The sequence below is a fragment of the Crinia signifera genome, chromosome 11, assembly GCF_055691185.1.
Source record: "Crinia signifera chromosome 11, ASM5569118v1, whole genome shotgun sequence".
Classification (NCBI taxonomy): Eukaryota; Metazoa; Chordata; class Amphibia; order Anura; family Myobatrachidae; genus Crinia; species Crinia signifera.
In genome coordinates this window covers 64,002,860-64,024,758 of record NC_139227.1, presented here as the reverse complement: position 1 = coordinate 64,024,758, position 21,899 = coordinate 64,002,860, and the positions used below count along the sequence as shown (strand labels likewise).

At 36.7% G+C, this 21,899-nt stretch overlaps 14 non-coding genes across 14 annotated transcripts; all 14 read left to right on the top strand.

The window, feature by feature from the left end:
* The first annotated feature begins 6,348 nt into the window (after window positions 1–6,348).
* Window positions 6,349–6,430, top strand: TRNAS-CGA (transfer RNA serine (anticodon CGA)). The gene has a single exon. It is a non-coding gene; the product is annotated as a tRNA-Ser (tRNA).
* A 992-nt stretch (window positions 6,431–7,422) lies between these two features.
* On the top strand, window positions 7,423–7,504 carry TRNAS-CGA (transfer RNA serine (anticodon CGA)). The gene has a single exon. It is a non-coding gene; the product is annotated as a tRNA-Ser (tRNA).
* A 435-nt stretch (window positions 7,505–7,939) lies between these two features.
* Window positions 7,940–8,021, top strand: TRNAS-UGA (transfer RNA serine (anticodon UGA)). Its single transcript has one exon. It is a non-coding gene; the product is annotated as a tRNA-Ser (tRNA).
* A 618-nt stretch (window positions 8,022–8,639) lies between these two features.
* Window positions 8,640–8,722, top strand: TRNAS-UGA (transfer RNA serine (anticodon UGA)). Its single transcript has one exon. It is a non-coding gene; the product is annotated as a tRNA-Ser (tRNA).
* Window positions 8,723–9,641: 919 nt separating this feature from the next.
* Window positions 9,642–9,723, top strand: TRNAS-CGA (transfer RNA serine (anticodon CGA)). The gene has a single exon. It is a non-coding gene; the product is annotated as a tRNA-Ser (tRNA).
* A 434-nt stretch (window positions 9,724–10,157) lies between these two features.
* On the top strand, window positions 10,158–10,239 carry TRNAS-UGA (transfer RNA serine (anticodon UGA)). The gene has a single exon. It is a non-coding gene; the product is annotated as a tRNA-Ser (tRNA).
* A 919-nt stretch (window positions 10,240–11,158) lies between these two features.
* On the top strand, window positions 11,159–11,240 carry TRNAS-CGA (transfer RNA serine (anticodon CGA)). Its single transcript has one exon. It is a non-coding gene; the product is annotated as a tRNA-Ser (tRNA).
* A 433-nt stretch (window positions 11,241–11,673) lies between these two features.
* Window positions 11,674–11,755, top strand: TRNAS-UGA (transfer RNA serine (anticodon UGA)). Its single transcript has one exon. It is a non-coding gene; the product is annotated as a tRNA-Ser (tRNA).
* A 919-nt stretch (window positions 11,756–12,674) lies between these two features.
* On the top strand, window positions 12,675–12,756 carry TRNAS-CGA (transfer RNA serine (anticodon CGA)). Its single transcript has one exon. It is a non-coding gene; the product is annotated as a tRNA-Ser (tRNA).
* Window positions 12,757–13,190: 434 nt separating this feature from the next.
* Window positions 13,191–13,272, top strand: TRNAS-UGA (transfer RNA serine (anticodon UGA)). Its single transcript has one exon. It is a non-coding gene; the product is annotated as a tRNA-Ser (tRNA).
* A 919-nt stretch (window positions 13,273–14,191) lies between these two features.
* TRNAS-CGA (transfer RNA serine (anticodon CGA)) lies at window positions 14,192–14,273 on the top strand. Its single transcript has one exon. It is a non-coding gene; the product is annotated as a tRNA-Ser (tRNA).
* Window positions 14,274–14,707: 434 nt separating this feature from the next.
* TRNAS-UGA (transfer RNA serine (anticodon UGA)) lies at window positions 14,708–14,789 on the top strand. Its single transcript has one exon. It is a non-coding gene; the product is annotated as a tRNA-Ser (tRNA).
* A 919-nt stretch (window positions 14,790–15,708) lies between these two features.
* On the top strand, window positions 15,709–15,790 carry TRNAS-CGA (transfer RNA serine (anticodon CGA)). Its single transcript has one exon. It is a non-coding gene; the product is annotated as a tRNA-Ser (tRNA).
* Window positions 15,791–16,222: 432 nt separating this feature from the next.
* TRNAS-UGA (transfer RNA serine (anticodon UGA)) lies at window positions 16,223–16,304 on the top strand. Its single transcript has one exon. It is a non-coding gene; the product is annotated as a tRNA-Ser (tRNA).
* The last annotated feature ends 5,595 nt before the right edge of the window (window positions 16,305–21,899 follow it).

Genomic DNA, 21,899 nt, shown 5'->3' with positions numbered 1-21,899 from the left:
TGTCGCATTAGCAAGACCCCCCAAGCACCAATACAGTGGAACCCCCCCACAAGTGACCCCATTTTGCAAACTACACTCCTCAGGGAATTCATCTAGGGGTATAGTGTACATTTCAAACCCCCAGGGGTTTCACCAATTTTGATACAAGTGGGCAGTGAAAATGAAAAATTACATTTTTTTACACAAAAATGCAGTTCTGGCTCAAAATTTTTCATTTTCAGAAGGTATGAAGGAGAAAAAGCACCCCAAAAATCTGTGCCCCAATTTCTCCCGAGTACGGCAATGCCTCACATGTGACCAAAAAATACCAGTTGGGTGCATGGCAGGACTCAGAAGGGAAGGAGTGATTTTTGGATTTTGCAGCACAGATTTTGGTGGAATGAATGGTGGGTGCTATGTTGCACCAATACAGTGGAACCCCCCCACAAGTCACCCCATTTTGCAAAGTACACCCCTCAGGGAATTCATCTAGGCGTATAGTGTACATTTCAAACCCCCAGGGGTTTCACCAATTTTGATACAAGTGGGCAGTGAAAATGAAAAATTAAATTTTTTTACACAAAAATGCAGTTCTGGCTCAAAATTTTTCATTTTCAGAAGGTATGAAGGAGAAAAAGCACCCCAAAATATGTGCCCCAATTTCTCCCGAGTACGGCAATGCCTCACATGTGACCAATAAATACAAGTTGGGTGCATGGCAGGACTCAGAAGGGAAGGAGTGATTTTTGGATTTTGCAGCTCAGATTCTGGTGGAATTTTGGTGGGTGCTATGTCGCATTAGCAAGACCCCCCAAGCACCAATACAGTGGAACCCCCCCACAAGTGACCCCATTTTGCAAACTACACCCCTCAGGGAATTCATCTAGGGGTATAGTGTACATTTCAAACCCCCAGGGGTTTCACCAATTTTGATACAAGTGGGCAGTGAAAATGAAAAATTACATTTTTTACACAAAAATGCAGTTCTGGCTCAAAATTTTTCATTTTCAGAAGGTATGAAGGAGAAAAAGCACCCCAAAATCTGTGCCCCAATTTCTCCCGAGTTCGGCAATGCCTCACATGTGACCAAAAAATACCATTTGGGTGCATGGCAGGACTCAGAAGGGAAGGAGTGATTTTTGGATTTTGCAGCTCAGATTCTGGTGGAATTTTGGTGGGTGCTATGTCGCATTAGCAAGACCCCCCAAGCACCAATACAGTGGAACCCCCCACAAGTGACCCCATTTTGCAAACTACACCCCTCAGGGAATTCATCTAGGGGTATAGTGTACATTTCAAACCCCCAGGGGTTTCACCAATTTTGATACAAGTGGGCAGTGAAAATGAAAAATTACATTTTTTTACACAAAAATGCAGTTCTGGCTCAAAATTTTTCATTTTCAGAAGGTATGAAGGAGAAAAAGCACCCCAAAATCTGTGCCCCAATTTCTCCCGAGTACGGCAATGCCTCACATGTGACCAAAAAATACCAGTTGGGTGCATGGCAGAACTCAGAAGGGAAGGAGTGATTTTTGGATTTTGCAGCACAGATTTTGGTGGAATGAATGGTGGGTGCTATGTTGCACCAATACAGTGGAACCCCCCCACAAGTCACCCCATTTTGCAAAGTACACCCCTCAGGGAATTCATCTAGGGGTATAGTGTACATTTCAAACCCCCAGGGGTTTCACCAATTTTGATACAAGTGGGCAGTGAAAATGAAAAATTACATTTTTTTACACAAAAATGCAGTTCTGGCTCAAAATTTTTCATTTTCAGAAGGAATGAAGGAGACAAAGCACCCCAAAATCTGTGCCCCAATTTCTCCCGAGTACGGAAATGCCTCATGTGTGACCAAAAAGTGGCAGGACTCAGAAGGGAAGGAGTGATATTTGGATTTTGCAGCACAAATTCTGGTGGAATGATGGTGGGTGCTATGTCGCATTAGCAAGACCCCCAAAGCACCAATACAGTGGAACCCCCCCACAAGTGACCCCATTTTGCAAACTACACCCCTCAGGGAATTCATCTAGGGGTATAGTGTACATTTCAAACCCCCAGGGGTTTCACCAATTTTGATACAAGTGGGCAGTGAAAATGAAAAATTACATTTTTTTACACAAAAATGCAGTTCTGGCTCAAAATTTTTCATTTTCAGAAGGAATGAAGGAGACAAAGCACCCCAAAATCTGTGCCCCAATTTCTCCCGAGTACGGCAATGCCTCATGTGTGACCAAAAAGTGGCAGGACTCAGAAGGGAAGGAGTGATATTTGGATTTTGCAGCACAAATTCTGGTGGAATGATGGTGGGTGCTATGTCGCATTAGCAAGACCCCCAAAGCACCAATACAGTGGAACCCCCCCACAAGTGACCCCATTTTGCAAACTACACCCCTCAGGGAATTCATCTAGGGGTATAGTGTACATTTCAAACCCCCAGGGGTTTCACCAATTTTGATACAAGTGGGCAGTGAAAATGAAAAATTACATTTTTTTACACAAAAATGCAGTTCTGGCTCAAAATTTGTCATTTTCAGAAGGTATGAAGGAGAAAAAGCACCCCAAAATCTGTGCCCCAATTTCTCCCGAGTACGGCAATGCCTCACATGTGACCAAAAAATACCAGTTGGGTGCATGGCAGGACTCAGAAGGGAAGGAGTGATTTTTGGATTTTGCGGCTCAGATTCTGGTGGAATGAATGGTGGGTGCTATGTGGCATTAGCAAGACCCCCGAAGCACGGTGAAATTATGAACCTAATAATCCATAGATGTGTGGTATATTTTAAAACACTCCTTTATACATAGGCCGGGTTTGTCGGGGCAAGTGTCACACTGGAAAATAGTTTGCTTTCTTATTCCCTTTTTATAGCAAACTTTGCACCTTTTTTGTGTCCTGCCCTTTTTTCCAGTGGAGGGGATTTCATCAGGAAAATGCTGCCCTGGTACAATACGGGGGCCAGTACTAGAAGTACTGGGGCCCTCTGCCTGCTGGTTCCCAAATATTAGGCCCTTTATGACTTCCTCTTGAAAGTACATAAATGTCCCCCTCTGGCCGGTAGAACGGAATAGCATGTAAGCGTTATACAGTGCCATCTGGATGATATACACGGCCAGCTTCTTGTACCAGATTTTTGTTTTCCGCAGGGCACTGTACAGCTTCAGTACCTGATCTGAAAGATCCACTCCGCCCATGTACCTATTGTAATCCAGGATACAATTAGGTTTTGAGGTGTGGGTACTGGTACCTCGTACAGGGACGGAGGTGGTACTGTCTCCGTGAATTGTTGTCAGTATAAGGACATCCCTCTTGTCCTTATATTTGACCAACAACATATTTTCGGTGCATATTCCCCTGCTTTCACCCCTTCTCATTACTTGGGCAATGTGCGTTTTTGGGAGGCCTCTTTGGTTCTTGCGCACAGTACCGCAAGCTGCTGTACCTCTTGAACCAAGGGCCTTAAACAGGGGGATGCTGGTGTAAAAGTTATCCACATAGAGGTGATAACCTTTATCCAGGAAGGGGTGCACTAAATCCCAGACAATTTTTCCACTAACACCTACGAGGGAGGGGGGGCATTCTGGCGGTTCAATTCTTGAATCCTTCCCTTCATATACCCTAAACCTGTGAGTGTACCCTGAGGTGCTTTCACACAGCTTATACATTTTTATGCCATACCTTGCCCTCTTACTGGGAAGGTACTGGCGGAATTTAACCCTTCCTTTAAAATGTATAAGGGACTCGTCTATGCAAATGAATTTATCTGGGATGTACATGTCTTCAAATTTGGCACTGAAATGATCAATGACCGGCCTGACTTTGAATAGCCGGTCAAAGGTGGGATCATCTCTGGGTGGGCACTGTGCATTATCGTTGTAATGCAAAAATTTAAGGATCGTCTCAAATCGAGCCCGGGGCATGGCCATACAGTAAAATGGGGTGCTGTACAGAACATCTGTACTCCAATATTGCCTAATTTCTGGCTTTTTTACTATGCCCATATGAAACACCAGACCCCAAAACGTCATCATCTCTACTGCATCTACAGGGGTCCACCTAGCAAATGATGACGTGGGGTTTTGAGCAATAAACTGCTGGGCATATAAATTAGTTTGGTCCACCATTAAATTTATAAAATCATCAGAGAAAAATAATTTGAAAAAGTCAATTTCTCTGAGACCTGTGGAATCAAATTGGATTCCTGGCATGGCCAAAAACTCAGGAACCTGGGGCTCAAAATTGTCTGGTGGTGGGGTCCATACGAGATCAATTATTGGGGGGGGGGTCTCAGCTGCTCTACGGGGGCGTCTTTGAGGGGGTCCCTCATCAGCAGAGGAGGAAGAGGAGCTTAAGGCGAATCCTTCAAATTCCCCGCTTGCATCACTGGCTGTGTCAGAGTCAGAAGCAAGCATGGCATATGCCTCCTCCACTGAATACATTCTTCTGGATGACTGGGATGACATTTGGGATGACATTTGGGATGACATTTGGGATGACATTTTTATTTTTGTGTTACTGGTAGTGAAATGTTTCAACACGTGTATAGTGTAGGGGGGGGTACAAACTTTATTTCAACCAGGGGGGTATGTAGTGTGTAGTGTGTATGTAGTGCAGAAAAAAAAAATACTTTATACAAAAAAAAAAAATGAAGGGGTTAAAAAAAAAAAAAATTGAAGGGGTTAAAAAAAAAAAAAAAAAAGGTCCTGCGCCAAAAATTGAGCACAGATGTTGGTCAGTAACGTCCGTCACTGAACAGCGCTCAAAGGCAACAGAAATTTGATCAAAAAAAAAAAAAAAAATAGATCAACCCTGTGCCGAAAAAGATGATCAGTGATGTACGTCACTGATCAGCGCACAGCGGCCACAGGACACCCACAAAATCACAGTGTGTGTAAAAAAAAAATTAAAAAAAGACCCCACAGCACACAAAAAAAAAAAAAAGGTGATCAGTGATGCGACACTGATTACCAGTGAGGGGCAGCAGGTGCACAACCTTTGGTGCAACTGACAGTGCAACTGGCAGGTATATATAAAAAAAAAAAACCTCTGCACCCCCAAAAAGTTGCTGATCACCTCAGATATAGTGATCAGCACAAAAGGCGGGGGCAGCAGACACAAAATTTAGCACTCTCTATCACTCTCTGTCACTATCTCTCTCTATCTCTCTATCTCTCACTATCTAACACTCTATGACACTGCAGCAGCAGCAGTGACAGGTATATATATATATAAAAAAAAACCTGCGCCCCCAAAAAGTTGCTGATCAGTTAATTTATACTGATCAGCACAAAAGGGGGGGGCAGCAGTCAGTTATATAAAAAATATAAAAAATATATAGCACAATCTGTCACTATCTCTATCTCTCTCTCTCTATCTCTCTCTATCTCTCTCTATCTCTCTATCTATAACTATCACACTGCAGCAGCACAAAATATAGCACTCTCTGTCACTAGGCCTCTCTATCTCTCTCTCTCTATCTCTCTCTATCTCTCTCTATCTCTCTCTATCTCTCTCTATCTCTCTCTATAACTATATCACACTGCAGCAGCACAAAATATAGCACTCTCTGACACTATCTCTCTCTATCTCTCTCTATCTAACTAACGCTATTACACTGCAGCAGCACAAGTACACAACACAGGAAGTCACAAGTAACAGGATCCAGGAAGCATCCAGCACACTACAAGCAGTGATGAAGCAGGCAAGATATTTGCAAGGATCAGGTAAGTATTTTGCAAGGTTCTGGTCAGTATATCGCGGCAGCTAGGCACGGTGACCGCACTGCACGCAATTCCAGACCGGAATGGCGTCTGCAGTGCAGTCACCGTTAGTTTAAACCCCCCTCCATGGCTGTGATTGGTCCGTCGGTCCGACGGACCAATCACGGCCTTTGGGGGCGGGCGGGGTGAGGTGGGGTGACACCAGTGTCACCCTTACACCCCGCGGTGATTGGTGCTGTACTTTACAGCACCAATCACCTCCGATCGCGTGTCACCGGCGAACGTTATTCGCCGGTGACACAGAAAACGCTGTAATTGGCTGTTCACACTGAACAGCCAATCACAGCGATCGCCGACGGGGGGGCGGCATCGCAGCCCCCCCTGGGCATGCACGGACATGTCTGCTGTCAGGGACAGCAGACATGTTGAAACTGTCACCGCGTCTATAGACGCGGTGACAGTTAAATGCCATGACGTACATTTACGCCATGTGTCGGGAAGTACTTCCCGACCATGACGTAAATGTACGTCAATTGTCGGGAAGGGGTTAATATAAAAACAAAATGAGAAAAAGTCTATTGTTTTTTTCTGCCAACTAGAAATCTGAAACAATATATCTGCTCTCAATGTTTTCAGTAAATTGCTAGTCAGGTAGTTGTGGCCGAGTGGTTAAGGCGATGGACTCGAAATCCATTGGGGTTTCCTGGCGCAGGTTCAAATCCTGCCAACTACGTGTAACTTTCAATCAAATGTAAATTTAAACTTCTAAATCATTAAAACTTACTTTTCCATATAACTCCACTACGTGTTGCTTTTCAATCACATGGAAAGACTAGCTTATAAATCATTATAACTTCATTTTACATAAACCTCAACTACAGTAGGTGCTGTATTTTCCAAAATTGCATTTAATGTTACAGCCTTTAAGGAAATATTGTAACACGTTACCTCCACTTCAAGGAATAATTTATTTTATTTTATAACAGTAGTTTATTATGTCGACATTGTTCAGGTAACTTTGGCCACGTGGTTGAGGTAATGAACTCATTCTCCATTAGGGTATACCCATTCAAAATCAAATCCTGCCAGATATGTGAAGTTTTTAAAGCTTGTTGCAAACATAATATACAATCAAGGTGAAGAAATCCAAAGAATGTTTTATTGAAGAATTGAACAAATCTTAGATAATTAACATCATTTTTCACAATGGATTTCTTTCTAAACCAGGTACTTTTAGAATATGAATACTTTCCTGTATTTATAAGAACATGCATAAGACTATATGTAAATATTTTCTATGGCAACACATGCATGCAGATACTTTCCAACTGGACTTAAATCTGCAGAAATATGTATGCTAATGAACTGATAATGGGATTGGAGAGTGTCATTTGTAAAAAATCCAAATAAAAAAAAGAATGACACCAATGAAAAATTGTATCCATCTTAAATAATAACTATTTGATGAAATATCAAGGAAACATGCAATGCATTTTACATAAACAGTGCATTTAAAATGTTGCTCTAAGACTCTGATTTATGTTTCACTAAGCTTAAGAGTAAATGTCCTTGACACTTACATGAGTCTATACTAGCTATTATTTTTTGCAAAGTTTAAGTATTAATATAGCAACAAAATGAGAAAAAGTCTATTGTTTTTTTCTGCCAACTAGAAATCTGAAACAATATATCTGCTCTCAATGTTTTCGGTAAACTGCTAGTCAGGTAGTTGTGGCTGAGTGGTTAAGGCGATGGACTCGAAATCCATAGGGGGTTCCCCGCGCAGGTTCAAATCCTGCCAACTACGTGTAACTTTTCAATCAAATGTAAATTTAAACTTCTAAATCTTTAAAACTTACTTTTCCATATAACTCCACTAGGTGCTAAATTTTCCAAAATGGATTTTAAAGTTACAACTTTTAATGAAATGTTGTAACATGTTACCTCCAATTCAGCAAATTAAAAAAAAAACTATACATTTTTAACACCAAGTTATTATGTCTGTACTGTTCAGGTAGCTGTGGCCAAGTGCATGAGGTGATGGACTGTTTCATAATGCACAAGATTAAATGTCCTTGACGCCTACATTTTACATTAATCTATATCAGCTATTATATTTGCCAAAGTGTATCTGCTAATATAGCAAAAAAAACCTGTGTAAAATTGCATTGGTAATTTATTTCAACTAGAAATATGATTATTTATTATTGAGCTCAAATTTTTGAACTATGCCACAAGTAAGGTAGTTGTGGCCGAGTGGTTAAGGCGATGGACTTGAAATCCATTGGGGTCTCCCCGCGTAGGTTCAAATCCTGCCAACTACGTCTTGCTTTTCGATCACATGGAAAGACTAGCTTATAAATCATTATAACTTCATTTTACATAAACCTCAACTACAGTAGGTGCTGTATTTTCCAAAATTGCATTTAATGTTACAGCCTTTAAGGAAATATTGTAACACGTTACCTCCACTTCAAGGAATAATTTATTTTATTTTATAACAGTAGTTTATTATGTCGACATTGTTCAGGTAACTTTGGCCACGTGGTTGAGGTAATGAACTCATTCTCCATTAGGGTATACCCATTCAAAATGCAATTTTACACAGTTTTTTTTTGCTATATTAGCAGATACACTTTGGCAAATATAATAGCTGATATAGATTAATGTAAAATGTAGGCGTCAAGGACATTTAATCTTGTGCATTATGAAACAGTCCATCACCTCATGCACTTGGCCACAGCTACCTGAACAGTACAGACATAATAACTTGGTGTTAAAAATTTATAGTTTTTTTTTAATTTGCTGAAATGGAGGTAACATGTTACAACATTTCATTAAAAGTTGTAACTTTAAAATCCATTTTGGAAAATTTAGCACCTAGTGGAGTTATATGGAAAAGTAAGTTTTAATGATTTAGAAGTTTAAATTTACATTTGATTGAAAGTTGTGGCCGAGTGGTTAAGGCGATGGACTTGAAATCCATTGGGGTCTCCCCGCGTAGGTTCAAATCCTGCCAACTACGTCTTGCTTTTCGATCACATGGAAAGACTAGCTTATAAATCATTATAACTTCATTTTACATAAACCTCAACTACAGTAGGTGCTGTATTTTCCAAAATTGCATTTAATGTTACAGCCTTTAAGGAAATATTGTAACACGTTACCTCCACTTCAAGGAATAATTTATTTTATTTTATAACAGTAGTTTATTATGTCGACATTGTTCAGGTAACTTTGGCCACGTGGTTGAGGTAATGAACTCATTCTCCATTAGGGTATACCCATTCAAAATCAAATCCTGCCAGATATGTGAAGTTTTTAAAGCTTGTTGCAAACATAATATACAATCAAGGTGAAGAAATCCAAAGACTGTTTTATTGAAGAATTGAACAAATCTTAGATAATCAACATCATTTTTCACAATGGATTTCTTTCTAAACCAGGTACTTTTAGAATATGAATACTTTCCTGTATTTATAAGAACATGCATAAGACTATATGTAAATATTTTCTATGGCAACACATGCATGCAGATACTTTCCAACTGGACTTAAATCTGCAGAAATATGTATGCTAATGAACTGATAATGGGATTGGAGAGTGTCATTTGTAAAAAATCCAAATAAAAAAAAGAATGACACCAATGAAAAATTGTATCCATCTTAAATAATAACTATTTGATGAAATATCAAGGAAACATGCAATGCATTTTACATAAACAGTGCATTTAAAATGTTGCTCTAAGACTCTGATTTATGTTTCACTAAGCTTAAGAGTAAATGTCCTTGACACTTACATGAGTCTATACTAGCTATTATTTTTTGCAAAGTTTAAGTATTAATATAAAAACAAAATAAGAAAAAGTCTATTGTTTTTTTCTGCCAACTAGAAATCTGAAACAATATATCTGCTCTCAATGTTTTCGGTAAACTGCTAGTCAGGTAGTTGTGGCCGAGTGGTTAAGGTGATGGACTCGAAATCCATTGGGGGTTCCCCGCGCAGGTTCAAATCCTGCCAACTACGTGTAACTTTTCAATCAAATGTAAATTTAAACTTCTAAATCTTTAAAACTTACTTTTCCATATAACTCCACTAGGTGCTAAATTTTCCAAAATGGATTTTAAAGTTACAACTTTTAATGAAATGTTGTAACATGTTACCTCCAATTCAGCAAATTAAAAAAAAACTATACATTTTTAACACCAAGTTATTATGTCTGTACTGTTCAGGTAGCTGTGGCCAAGTGCATGAGGTGATGGACTGTTTCATAATGCACAAGATTAAATGTCCTTGACGCCTACATTTTACATTAATCTATATCAGCTATTATATTTGCCAAAGTGTATCTGCTAATATAGCAAAAAAAACCTGTGTAAAATTGCATTGGTAATTTATTTCAACTAGAAATATGATTATTTATTATTGAGCTCAAATTTTTGAACTATGCCACAAGTAAGGTAGTTGTGGCCGAGTGGTTAAGGCGATGGACTTGAAATCCATTGGGGTCTCCCCGCGTAGGTTCAAATCCTGCCAACTACGTGTTGCTTTTCGATCACATGGAAAGACTAGCTTATAAATCATTATAACTTCATTTTACATAAACCTCAACTACAGTAGGTGCTGTATTTTCCAAAATTGCATTTAATGTTACAGCCTTTAAGGAAATATTGTAACACGTTACCTCCACTTCAAGGAATAATTTATTTTATTTTATAACAGTAGTTTATTATGTCGACATTGTTCAGGTAACTTTGGCCACGTGGTTGAGGTAATGAACTCATTCTCCATTAGGGTATACCCATTCAAAATCAAATCCTGCCAGATATGTGAAGTTTTTAAAGCTTGTTGCAAACATAATATACAATCAAGGTGAAGAAATCCAAAGAATGTTTTATTGAAGAATTGAACAAATCTTAGATAATCAACATCATTTTTCACAATGGATTTCTTTCTAAACCAGGTACTTTTAGAATATGAATACTTTCCTGTATTTATAAGAACATGCATAAGACTATATGTAAATATTTTCTATGGCAACACATGCATGCAGATACTTTCCAACTGGACTTAAATCTGCAGAAATATGTATGCTAATGAACTGATAATGGGATTGGAGAGTGTCATTTGTAAAAAATCCAAATAAAAAAAAGAATGACACCAATGAAAAATTGTATCCATCTTAAATAATAACTATTTGATGAAATATCAAGGAAACATGCAATGCATTTTACATAAACAGTGCATTTAAAATGTTGCTCTAAGACTCTGATTTATGTTTCACTAAGCTTAAGAGTAAATGTCCTTGACACTTACATGAGTCTATACTAGCTATTATTTTTTGCAAAGTTTAAGTATTAATATAAAAACAAAATGAGAAAAAGTCTATTGTTTTTTTCTGCCAACTAGAAATCTGAAACAATATATCTGCTCTCAATGTTTTCGGTAAACTGCTAGTCAGGTAGTTGTGGCCGAGTGGTTAAGGCGATGGACTCGAAATCCATTGGGGGTTCCCCGCGCAGGTTCAAATCCTGCCAACTACGTGTAACTTTCAATCAAATGTAAATTTAAACTTCTAAATCATTAAAACTTACTTTTCCATATAACTCCACTAGGTGCTAAATTTTCCAAAATGGATTTTAAAGTTACAACTTTTAATGAAATGTTGTAACATGTTACCTCCATTTCAGCAAATTAAAAAAAAACTATAAATTTTTAACACCAAGTTATTATGTCTGTACTGTTCAGGTAGCTGTGGCCAAGTGCATGAGGTGATGGACTGTTTCATAATGCACAAGATTAAATGTCCTTGACGCCTACATTTTACATTAATCTATATCAGCTATTATATTTGCCAAAGTGTATCTGCTAATATAGCAAAAAAAAACTGTGTAAAATTGCATTGGTAATTTATTTCAACTAGAAATATGATTATTTATTATTGAGCTCAAATTTTTGAACTATGCCACAAGTAAGGTAGTTGTGGCCGAGTGGTTAAGGCGATGGACTTGAAATCCATTGGGGTCTCCCCGCGTAGGTTCAAATCCTGCCAACTACGTGTTGCTTTTCAATCACATGGAAAGACTAGCTTATAAATCATTATAACTTCATTTTACATAAACCTCAACTACAGTAGGTGCTGTATTTTCCAAAATTGCATTTAATGTTACAGCCTTTAAGGAAATATTGTAACACGTTACCTCCACTTCAAGGAATAATTTATTTTATTTTATAACAGTAGTTTATTATGTCGACATTGTTCAGGTAACTTTGGCCACGTGGTTGAGGTAATGAACTCATTCTCCATTACGGTATACCCATTCAAAATCAAATCCTGCCAGATATGTGAAGTTTTTAAAGCTTGTTGCAAACATAATATACAATCAAGGTGAAGAAATCCAAAGAATGTTTTATTGAAGAATTGAACAAATCTTAGATAATCAACATCATTTTTCACAATGGATTTCTTTCTAAACCAGGTACTTTTAGAATATGAATACTTTCCTGTATTTATAAGAACATGCATAAGACTATATGTAAATATTTTCTATGGCAACACATGCATGCAGATACTTTCCAACTGGACTTAAATCTGCAGAAATATGTATGCTAATGAACTGATAATGGGATTGGAGAGTGTCATTTGTAAAAAATCCAAATAAAAAAAAGAATGACACCAATGAAAAATTGTATCCATCTTAAATAATAACTATTTGATGAAATATCAAGGAAACATGCAATGCATTTTACATAAACAGTGCATTTAAAATGTTGCTCTAAGACTCTGATTTATGTTTCACTAAGCTTAAGAGTAAATGTTCTTGACACTTACATGAGTCTATACTAGCTATTATTTTTTGCAAAGTTTAAGTATTAATATAAAAACAAAATAAGAAAAAGTCTATTGTTTTTTTCTGCCAACTAGAAATCTGAAACAATATATCTGCTCTCAATGTTTTCGGTAAACTGCTAGTCAGGTAGTTGTGGCCGAGTGGTTAAGGTGATGGACTCGAAATCCATTGGGGGTTCCCCGCGCAGGTTCAAATCCTGCCAACTACGTGTAACTTTTCAATCAAATGTAAATTTAAACTTCTAAATCATTAAAACTTACTTTTCCATATAACTCCACTAGGTGCTAAATTTTCCAAAATGGATTTTAAAGTTACAACTTTTAATGAAATGTTGTAACATGTTACCTCCATTTCAGCAAAATAAAAAAAAACTATAAATTTTTAACACCAAGTAATTATGTCTGTACTGTTCAGGTAGCTGTGGCCAAGTGCATGAGGTGATGGACTGTTTCATAATGCACAAGATTAAATGTCCTTGACGCCTACATTTTACATTAATCTATATCAGCTATTATATTTGCCAAAGTGTATCTGCTAATATAGCAAAAAAAACCTGTGTAAAATTGCATTGGTAATTCATTTCAACTAGAAATATGATTATTTATTATTGAGCTCAAATTTTTGAACTATGCCACAAGTAAGGTAGTTGTGGCCGAGTGGTTAAGGCGATGGACTTGAAATCCATTGGGGTCTCCCCGCGTAGGTTCAAATCCTGCCAACTACGTGTTGCTTTTCAATCACATGGAAAGACTAGCTTATAAATCATTATAACTTCATTTTACATAAACCTCAACTACAGTAGGTGCTGTATTTTCCAAAATTGCATTTAATGTTACAGCCTTTAAGGAAATATTGTAACACGTTACCTCCACTTCAAGGAATAATTTATTTTATTTTATAACAGTAGTTTATTATGTCGACATTGTTCAGGTAACTTTGGCCACGTGGTTGAGGTAATGAACTCATTCTCCATTAGGGTATACCCATTCAAAATCAAATCCTGCCAGATATGTGAAGTTTTTAAAGCTTGTTGCAAACATAATATACAATCAAGGTGAAGAAATCCAAAGAATGTTTTATTGAAGAATTGAACAAATCTTAGATAATCAACATCATTTTTCACAATGGATTTCTTTCTAAACCAGGTACTTTTAGAATATGAATACTTTCCTGTATTTATAAGAACATGCATAAGACTATATGTAAATATTTTCTATGGCAACACATGCATGCAGATACTTTCCAACTGGACTTAAATCTGCAGAAATATGTATGCTAATGAACTGATAATGGGATTGGAGAGTGTCATTTGTAAAAAATCCAAATAAAAAAAAGAATGACACCAATGAAAAATTGTATCCATCTTAAATAATAACTATTTGATGAAATATCAAGGAAACATGCAATGCATTTTATATAAACAGTGCATTTAAAATGTTGCTCTAAGACTCTGATTTATGTTTCACTAAGCTTAAGAGTAAATGTCCTTGACACTTACATGAGTCTATACTAGCTATTATTTTTTGCAAAGTTTAAGTATTAATATAAAAACAAAATGAGAAAAAGTCTATTGTTTTTTTCTGCCAACTAGAAATCTGAAACAATATATCTGCTCTCAATGTTTTCAGTAAACTGCTAGTCAGGTAGTTGTGGCTGAGTGGTTAAGGCGATGGACTCGAAATCCATTGGGGGTTCCCCGCGCAGGTTCAAATCCTGCCAACTACGTGTAACTTTTCAATCAAATGTAAATTTAAACTTCTAAATCTTTAAAACTTACTTTTCCATATAACTCCACTAGGTGCTAAATTTTCCAAAATGGATTTTAAAGTTACAACTTTTAATGAAATGTTGTAACATGTTACCTCCAATTCAGCAAATTAAAAAAAAACTATACATTTTTAACACCAAGTTATTATGTCTGTACTGTTCAGGTAGCTGTGGCCAAGTGCATGAGGTGATGGACTGTTTCATAATGCACAAGATTAAATGTCCTTGACGCCTACATTTTACATTAATCTATATCAGCTATTATATTTGCCAAAGTGTATCTGCTAATATAGCAAAAAAAACCTGTGTAAAATTGCATTGGTAATTTATTTCAACTAGAAATATGATTATTTATTATTGAGCTCAAATTTTTGAACTATGCCACAAGTAAGGTAGTTGTGGCCGAGTGGTTAAGGCGATGGACTTGAAATCCATTGGGGTCTCCCCGCGTAGGTTCAAATCCTGCCAACTACGTGTTGCTTTTCGATCACATGGAAAGACTAGCTTATAAATCATTATAACTTCATTTTACATAAACCTCAACTACAGTAGGTGCTGTATTTTCCAAAATTGCATTTAATGTTACAGCCTTTAAGGAAATATTGTAACACGTTACCTCCACTTCAAGGAATAATTTATTTTATTTTATAACAGTAGTTTATTATGTCGACATTGTTCAGGTAACTTTGGCCACGTGGTTGAGGTAATGAACTCATTCTCCATTAGGGTATACCCATTCAAAATCAAATCCTGCCAGATATGTGAAGTTTTTAAAGCTTGTTGCAAACATAATATACAATCAAGGTGAAGAAATCCAAAGAATGTTTTATTGAAGAATTGAACAAATCTTAGATAATCAACATCATTTTTCACAATGGATTTCTTTCTAAACCAGGTACTTTTAGAATATGAATACTTTCCTGTATTTATAAGAACATGCATAAGACTATATGTAAATATTTTCTATGGCAACACATGCATGCAGATACTTTCCAACTGGACTTAAATCTGCAGAAATATGTATGCTAATGAACTGATAATGGGATTGGAGAGTGTCATTTGTAAAAAATCCAAATAAAAAAAAGAATGACACCAATGAAAAATTGTATCCATCTTAAATAATAACTATTTGATGAAATATCAAGGAAACATGCAATGCATTTTACATAAACAGTGCATTTAAAATGTTGCTCTAAGACTCTGATTTATGTTTCACTAAGCTTAAGAGTAAATGTCCTTGACACTTACATGAGTCTATACTAGCTATTATTTTTTGCAAAGTTTAAGTATTAATATAAAAACAAAATGAGAAAAAGTCTATTGTTTTTTTCTGCCAACTAGAAATCTGAAACAATATATCTGCTCTCAATGTTTTCAGTAAACTGCTAGTCAGGTAGTTGTGGCCGAGTGGTTAAGGCGATGGACTCGAAATCCATTGGGGGTTCCCCGCGCAGGTTCAAATCCTGCCAACTACGTGTAACTTTCAATCAAATGTAAATTTAAACTTCTAAATCATTAAAACTTACTTTTCCATATAACTCCACTAGGTGCTAAATTTTCCAAAATGGATTTTAAAGTTACAACTTTTAATGAAATGTTGTAACATGTTACCTCCATTTCAGCAAATTAAAAAAAAACTATAAATTTTTAACACCAAGTTATTATGTCTGTACTGTTCAGGTAGCTGTGGCCAAGTGCATGAGGTGATGGACTGTTTCATAATGCACAAGATTAAATGTCCTTGACGCCTACATTTTACATTAATCTATATCAGCTATTATATTTGCCAAAGTGTATCTGCTAATATAGCAAAAAAAACTGTGTAAAATTGCATTGGTAATTTATTTCAACTAGAAATATGATTATTTATTATTGAGCTCAAATTTTTGAACTATGCCACAAGTAAGGTAGTTGTGGCCGAGTGGTTAAGGCGATGGAATTGAAATCCATTGGGGTCTCCCCGCATAGGTTCAAATCCTGCCAACTACGTGTTGCTTTTCAATCACATGGAAAGACTAGCTTATAAATCATTATAACTTCATTTTACATAAACCTCAACTACAGTAGGTGCTGTATTTTCCAAAATTGCATTTAATGTTACAGCCTTTAAGGAAATATTGTAACACGTTACCTCCACTTCAAGGAATAATTTATTTTATTTTATAACAGTAGTTTATTATGTCGACATTGTTCAGGTAACTTTGGCCACGTGGTTGAGGTAATGAACTCATTCTCCATTAGGGTATACCCATTCAAAATCAAATCCTGCCAGATATGTGAAGTTTTTAAAGCTTGTTGCAAACATAATATACAATCAAGGTGAAGAAATCCAAAGAATGTTTTATTGAAGAATTGAACAAATCTTAGATAATCAACATCATTTTTCACAATGGATTTCTTTCTAAACCAGGTACTTTTAGAATATGAATACTTTCCTGTATTTATAAGAACATGCATAAGACTATATGTAAATATTTTCTATGGCAACACATGCATGCAGATACTTTCCAACTGGACTTAAATCTGCAGAAATATGTATGCTAATGAACTGATAATGGGATTGGAGAGTGTCATTTGTAAAAAATCCAAATAAAAAAAAGAATGACACCAATGAAAAATTGTATCCATCTTAAATAATAACTATTTGATGAAATATCAAGGAAACATGCAATGCATTTTACATAAACAGTGCATTTAAAATGTTGCTCTAAGACTCTGATTTATGTTTCACTAAGCTTAAGAGTAAATGTCCTTGACACTTACATGAGTCTATACTAGCTATTATTTTTTGCAAAGTTTAAGTATTAATATAAAAACAAAATGAGAAAAAGTCTTTTCTTTTAAATTAATTTTTATTGCTTTTCCACATAAAAAAAATAGTTTTAACATCATACAATACATGTGAATGTCAAACCTAGTACATACATAATCCATACCATTACATTACACAACATCTACGGGAAGGGAAGGGGGGGGGGAGGAGGGAAGGGCGGAGGGGGGGGGGACGGGAGGGGGGGAGGGGAGGGAAGTCAGACTAGGATTTCCTGTTCTCTTTCCTTATTTGTTATTTGGGTATACCTCTATTTGGTCTCTTTTTTTTTTTTTTTTTTTTTCCTTCCATTAGTCTTCTATTAGTCTTCTATACCACTTCGTTCCTTTAAAGGGGGCTATAATTTGATGTTGCGTTTGTGTTTCTAATGTTTCAATAAAACTTCCCCATCTATTATAAAATCTCTTTCCTCCTGTCTTTGGCTCCATTACCGCATTATATTTTTCCATATACAGGGTTTTCATTAAACTATTTCTCATGGAATCTAATCTGGGGGGGGCTTTGATTGTCCAATTTCTCAATTTTGTTTTTTTTGCAAGTGTTACAATTATCGTTATAATTGGAATTAAGTCTCTTCCATAGTGACTTAGATCCCACCCAGAAAATTCTGCCCATAAAAGTGCTCTATAGTCAAGACCCACTTGCAATCGGAAAATGTGATTTATATAATTTATTACTTTATACCAATATCGTTTAATTTTCGTGCATTCCCAAAAATTGTGTTTAAAAAGTGCATTTGGTGCTTTACATTTTGGGCATATGCCCTCTTCTTCTTGTGTCATATATTTTCGTTGCCCTTGTGAAATATATGTTCTATGTAGTGTGCGGAAGTGCACCTCTTGGAGCATTGCAGAAGGCAGTACTCTCAGTGCCTTCCCTATGTGTGTGAACCTTTCTATTACTTTATTCCCTTCTGGGAAGTCTTTCTCCCAAGCCTTTTGTAGTGTTTCCCATACCTTTTGTGTTTTGCTCATAACTAATTCCCAATATAGAAATTTGGTTTTGTAAGGAGTTTTCTTTTTTAATAAATTCTCTATTTTTTTGCATTCTAAATTATTCACTTTTGTGTTTAAGGGATTCATTATACTCTGAGTGTAGTGTCTTAATTGCAAATACATGTAAAATTGTGATGTTTCTAGATTAAATTTCTCTGTCAGGCTTTGATAAGTATATATTTCTCCTCCCGGGTCGTACACATCTTTGATTTCCATGATTCCCTTTTTTCCCCATTCTTTGAATATTTTATTTTCCATGGCTGGGATGAAGAGGGGGTTTCCCTGTATTGGAATATATTTCGATTTAGTATATGAAGTTTGTAGGCATTTATGTATTTTTATCCATGCCGAATGGGCCGATGAGAATATCAGGTTTGATCTTATACCCAATGGGATTTTATTTCTTGGTGTGTGCAATAATGCACTTAATGAATATGGTGCTACTAACGTTTCTTCTAGATCGAAGTTTGTGTATATCGATCTTCGCAGAATCCAGTCTGATATATATCTAAATGAGACCGCTAAGGCAAACAATTCTATATCAGGGATAGCCAGTCCCCCTTCTTCCCGTTTTAATCGAAGTTTTTTTTGGGCTATTCTTGTTCTTTTTCCCGCCCATAGAAATTTTAGGAAAGCTTTATTGCAACTTTGGATATCTCCTTTTGAGATACTCATCGGGATCATCTGGATTAAATAAGCCAGTTTAGGAAAGGCCACTGCCTTAATTACGGCCGCTCGACCCAGAAGGGATATAGGAAGACTATTCCAATTTTTTAATTGTTTTATTATTTTTTTGATTACTGGGGAGAAGTTATTCTTATATAAATCTGCGTTTTTAGGGGTAACTCTCACTCCCAGGTATTTTATTGCTTTAGGGGCATATTTATATTGGGGGTACGCTTGCTGTAAAGCTGTTGGTATAATTGTCCCCCCTAGACTTAATATCTCGGATTTGCTCTGATTAACCTTATAGCCTGCAAATGTTTCAAATTGCTCGATTGTCTTATGTATATTTGGCATTGAGAATTCTGGGTCTGAGACAAAAAGTAGTAGGTCATCGGCAAACAGAGAGGTTTTAATCTCCTGATTGCCTATTGTTATCCCTCTAAATTCTTTATTTGTTCTCAGCGCTATGGCCAGGGGCTCTATTGCCAGGGCAAATAGCAGTGGGGACATTGGGCACCCTTGCCTGGTTCCTCTTTTGATGTTAATTGGGTCCGATAAATATCCATTACATAGGATTTGGGATTGCGACCCTCTATATATTGCTTTCAAAATTTCTATAAAAGTTTCTGAAAAGCCAAATCTTTTTAATGTTTCCATGAGATGGTCCCAGGACAACATATCAAAGGCCTTTTCGGCGTCTATTGCCATTAATATATTTGGACTCTTGTTCTGCTTTTGCTCTAGCCATTGAGCTGCTGCCATTACTTTTCTTATATTGCAGGTCGAATGTCTCCCCCAGATGAATCCTGTCTGATCTTTATTTACTAGGTTTGGCATATATATTTTCATTCTGTCTGCAAGGATTTTAGTAAAAATTTTATAGTCCACATTTAATAATGAAATCGGGCGATATGAGCCTGGTAAAATTGGATCCCTGTCTTTTTTCGGAAGTAATTTTATAAGCGCCATGTTAAAAAATTTTGGGACTTTCTGCAACTTCAGTATTGAGTTCAGAAAATTTGTCAGTTCTTCTGAGATGTCGTCCACCAAGATTTTATAAAATTCTCCCGTGAACCCATCTGGGCCGGGGGCTTTATTTATTTTAAGTGCTTTTATGGCCTGCTGTACTTCTAAATTTGTTATCGGAGATACTATTTTATCTGTTAAATCCTGGGGCGCTTGGGGTAAAGTTATTTTACTCCAGAATATATTTTTTCCTATATTATCTGGTTGATCGTCTGTGTATATTTCTTCATAGAATTCTCGGAATATTCCTACTATTTGTCTGTTTCCTGTTTTTATTCCTCCTTGGCCTTTCAGAGCTGAGATTATTTTTGTTGTCTGTGGGGCCTTAAGGAGGTTGGATAGTATCCTTCCTGTTCTATCACCCAATTTATGAAATCTAGCATCTTTTTGAAATATATATTTATCTCCTATTTCTTGTAGATTGTTTTCAAATTTTTGTCTGGCCAATACTAAATCTTGTTTTGCTAAAAGGGTCGGATTTTCTTTAAATTTTTGGAAGGCTGCTGTCAGGTTTTGTTGTACTTCTTTATATGATGTTCTAAATTGTTTTTTCCTCTGTGATTCATGTGCTATTATTGTTCCCCTTAACACTGCCTTCGCCGCCTGGCAGAAGTTTTGAATGTTTTCCTCTGCTTCTTTTTTGTTGTTTTCCCTGTACTCCACCCATGCTGCTTTTAATTTTTCCTTAAATTTAATTGTTTTACTTAGGGCCACTGGGAATCTCCATTGTCTATATGGACCCTTATCTTGTATTGCTACTATCTTGGCCCATACCACCGCATGATCTGATATAACTATTGTTTCTATTTCTGTTGCTAGTACTTTCGGGAACAGCGACTCTGAGCATAGTACATAATCAATCCTTGATAGTGAATCATATACTTTGGAATGGCATGTGAATTCTCTTTCTATTGGATGTGCAGCTCTCCAGATATCTACCAGTTTTAGTTGTTCACAGAACCATTTCATCCCTAAACTAGGTATTGGATGTCTCTTTGCCCTATAGAGATTCCTATCCATATAGTTTGATGTAACTAGATTAAAGTCGCCATTAATTATCAGATTGCATGTAATATACAGGCTCAGAATCGCTATTACCTTAAGTAAAAATTTTTTATCATATACATTCGGCGCATACAGGGAACATAATATGTATCTCGTTTTTTCTATACAGATATCAACAATTATATACCTTCCTGCTTTGTCAGTTATCACTGTATTTATTTCATATTGCAAATGAGATGCTATTAAAATTGCCACTCCTCTCGATTTGGAGTTAAAGGGGGCTGCTGCCACCACTTTTCTCCTCATCATATTTAACTTTTCTTTTTCATTTTCCTTTAAATGTGTCTCTTGCAGGCAAGCTATTTCAATATGCAATCTATTCAAATGTGTCAGGACCTTTTTTCTTTTGTCCGGGGAATTTATTCCTCCTACGTTCCATGTGCCAAATTTAAGACCTGGCATGTCGAAGTCGGGTGGGGCATAACCCTCGGTGTTTACTGCTCGGAATCCTATCTAACTGGGAGTGGGGAAACATTAGGGTATTATACATACAAAACATAAGATCATTTTTACAACATTCTCGCTGCAATGAGATAGGGGTGCCCCCCTTGGCATTTTCCCCTCCGGGAACATGCCTCCTCATTGGCTGTAATTTCCATCAATAGACTTCCTTAGAGGCGGCAGAGCGGGTGCGGGGTGTGCGTTGGCACTAGATTTTATTCTTATCCTCGCCGCCGCTCTGTCGTCTCGTGGAGTTGAAGCTCCTAACCCTCCCCTCTCTATTTTTTAATACATTGTTTCCTATTAGGATTGCCCATCTCTCTCTCTTTTTTTTTTTTTTCCCTTTTTTTTTTTTTTTTCCCTTTTTTTTTTTTCCCTCCCTCCCTTTTCCTCCCTCGTTTCTAGCCACCACCCACTTATCCTTTTCTTTTATTGCCCTTTTGTCTGCAAGTGGGGAGTAGTTTATTCTGGTTTTCTCGTTTGGCTTAAGTAAGCCTTTGCTTCTCCTGGGTTCAGGAAATCTTTATAAGTTCCATCTTCCAATAGACGAAGGCGTGCTGG